Source organism: Scyliorhinus torazame, chromosome 20 (genome assembly GCF_047496885.1).
Source record: "Scyliorhinus torazame isolate Kashiwa2021f chromosome 20, sScyTor2.1, whole genome shotgun sequence".
Lineage (NCBI taxonomy): Eukaryota > Metazoa > Chordata > Chondrichthyes > Carcharhiniformes > Scyliorhinidae > Scyliorhinus > Scyliorhinus torazame.
The window spans coordinates 32,799,183-32,802,459 of NC_092726.1; the positions used below are offsets into that span (position 1 = coordinate 32,799,183).

At 50.8% G+C, this 3,277-nt stretch overlaps 1 non-coding gene across 1 annotated transcript; it reads right to left on the reverse strand.

The window, feature by feature from the left end:
* Positions 1–2,832: 2,832 nt before the first annotated feature.
* LOC140397232 (U2 spliceosomal RNA) lies at positions 2,833–3,017 on the reverse strand. Its single transcript, XR_011936775.1, has one exon. It is a non-coding gene; the product is annotated as a U2 spliceosomal RNA (small nuclear RNA).
* Positions 3,018–3,277: the final 260 nt, after the last annotated feature.

Sequence of the window (3,277 nt, forward strand, 5' to 3'; positions counted from 1 at the left end):
TCACCACCCAGGATGACCAGCTTGGAGGTGGGCAACAGCAGTGGGAGTTGCTGAAGGACTGCCAGCCGCTCACTTTTTACGGCCGGGGCGTACACATTAATAAGTCTGAGAGGGGTTTTTTGAAGTTGCCTCCCCGCAGCAGAATACCCAGGCCAGAGGAGCGGCAGTCGTTTCCTCATGACTAAATGGACCACCAACTCGACCAGCGCCTGTAGTTGCTGAGGTGCGGAATTCCGCACTCCTGCAGGAACAGTAGGTCAGCTTTTACAGTTGCCAAATAGTTGAGTGTGGCTACACACCGCGAAGTATCTTTGATGCTTCGAACATTTATGGATGCAATTTTTAAACCCATTATAACAAGGTAGATTTATCAGTCTCAAGAGTCCAGAGTCTATACAGTTGGCTGTTCCAGCTGTTGAATGTTGCCCAGCATGCCAGTGGTGCTCGCAAACTTTAGCACAGTTGCAGGGCTGAGAAAGCTGTTCTGGTCCGTCCTGGCCTCGTGGTTTTGATGCAGATGCATTGGGCGGGGGGGGGGGGTGTAGCCCTGGGGTTCGTCGTGGCAGTCAGTAGGTGTTGGGGTTGCAGGCCGGTCTTCACCTGGGCTGTTGCTGCTCGTTGCTATCGGGGGTTGGTCTGTGACCTTGTTTTCTTCCCGGTCGGTGGTCTGGGGGGTCTGTGCCTTCCGTCCCACGTTGGTGCTTTGCCTCTTTATTTGAGGCCGATTCTTGTCCTGTTTTCCCTCATCGGATGAGGTGTCGGCGCTAAGTGCGCCGGCTGAGAGGTGTCGCGTTTTGCCACTACCCCTCGGGGGGTTCTTCAGTTTGTTTTTTTGTTTTCTCTTTCGTTTGTCCCTGTTCACTGTTTCCCAGGGCTCTTTATTCTTTGTCCCATCCTCTCCCTCTTCCATTGAGTGTTCCTCATCAGATGGGGCTGGGGTTGGGTTGTCAGGAGGTGCTGGGGCCTCCTCTTTTTGTTGGGGGCCCTTCTGTTGCTTCTCCTCATTCTGAGCCGTGGTGTCTTTTTCGGTGGAGGGTGTATGCACCTCCTCTCTGGTCGCCTTTTTAACTCCGCTGCTGATGATTTGAGCGTATGTCGCCCCGCGTTTCGGGCAGGCCCTGTAAAGATGGCCGGCCTCCCCACACAGGTTTGCAGCACTTGTCTTCCTTGCAGTCCTTAGTCATGTGTCCCTCCTGCCTGCAGTTTTTGCAGAAGGTCACACTGCAGTTTGCGGCAACATGCCCCGTTTTGCCACAGGTGTGGCATACCCGTGGCTGTCCCAAGTAGTAGAGGTAGCCACGATTTACTCCAATAGCGAAATTGGAGTGGGGATGCAGGATGGCTCCTTTGCTGTCCGTTCTTAGGGTCACCTTGACCTGGTGCTCACTTGTCCAGATGCCGAAGGTGTCTTTCACTTGCACGCTGTCACTTTTCAGCTCAGCGTACATGGCGAGGAACGTGAGCACATCAGACACAGGGACGTGGGGGTTGTACGTGTGCAGTGTAACAACCCGATTTCGCTGTGCCGGTAGCGTAAACAGAGGCTCCGCAGTCAGGATCGACAAGGGACTCTGATTACCTTTTTCCTTGAAGACGTTCAAGAATTTGATGCACGCTGCGACGCTCTTGAAGGTGACATCAAAGAAACCATTCTTGGGGAAGTTTTGCAAGCAGAAGATTTATGTTGCTTTAAACCCACAACACTCGAGCAGCACCCGCTTCACGAAGAGTATCCGATCCAAAGGTGACTCTCTTTCCGTTTTCTTCACTGTGACTCGGACAGTGTTTCGCACTCCCCAGCCTGGTGGTCGGGATGCAGCTGCATCCATAGCTCGTACGTTGGGTGTGAAACTGTATCGGCGTTAGGCATAAACCAGAGGTTTAGGCCAGCATGTAGATACACCAATAGCAGCCAAGCTCCAAACATTTCCTCTTGGACAACTTCAATCCCTCCGAGTTCTCCAATCCGCGATCGACATCGAAATCCTCCGCTTCCTTCAATCAAATGAGACCACTCTTGATCTTAGGCAAAAGACCGGGAAGCGATAGCCCATATTTTCCGGCAATGGCTCTTGTCCTCCTCGTCCACCGACATTCAGGTGCACCTTGCTGCGCTCGACTGTGCTTTGGAACTTTTAGTCTACGCTCACTGTTGGTCAAGAAACCGCCAGCTTGGCCGAGCACGGTGGAGTCTGTGCATGCAGAACCAGTAAAACACAACACGAAGACATCCTCTGGCAAGCCGTCCCCTGTCGTCACCAGATGAAATGGAGACGCTGTGAAGGCCCTGTGACACCCAACGGAGGGAGTCGAAGAAATCTCCACCTTTGCCGAACAAAGGGCAATCCGTGCAAGCAGCAAGTACTGGCGGAATCCAACAGAGGGCAATGTCTAGTCTCCCTGAGCTCCACCCTGGCGTGTTGGTCGTGGAGTCAGGAGAACGAAAAGAGACGCCGTGAAGGTGTACCTACATCCAAACAGGATGCCGTTCAGTCTGTCGCCACACTTCCCCGTTGTGCAGGATGAAGGGATGTGGTAACTGAAGTGAGGAGAAGGCAAGTCGGCATCCGAGGGTGAGGGTGAGTGGCCTGTAAAAAGCAGCAGGAAATCTGTGCGGCATATCAGCTGAAAACGGAGCCTGGCTGCCGAAAGTCCTCGAGTCCATCGGCTCGCAACATAAGTGCACGAAGCTCCCGCCAGCAGAAAAGCTAGCAATGCTTTGGAACTTGAAATGCTTTAAATTGGTCAGGATGAGGCAACTGGACAACAAAGAAAAGGGGTAGCCAGGTTTTGCGGCATTTTCTGCTTTTATACATTTTCGCCCCAAAGCAGGATGAAGGCACCATTCCTGGAAGCACTGCAAGACCAGGTTGATGCGTGGAGCGGAAGGAGCTAGCCCCTGAAACATCTCCGAGTCCTAAAAATCAATTTAATATTCGGTCCCCAGATTGAGGACATATCAGATATTAAACTGATAAGAACAGATTTTTTTTTTTTTTTTTTATTCAAAAAAATATACTTTATTCATAAAAATTTATCATGAGCGTTACAGAAACATTTCAAATTGTCTTGACTGTACATTTCCGGCAGGGTTACATGTTGCCTTGACTTTCTTCCATTCAATTTTGATATTGTCGTACACATATCACTCTTTACATTACCATTCCTTCTTAAATATTTACAGTGGCATGTTTGTTTTATACATTGTAGTGTTGGTTGCCCCGACCGAGGGGCTTTACACTGTTACCCGCCCCTCGGTGTACATTTGCTGGAAAGA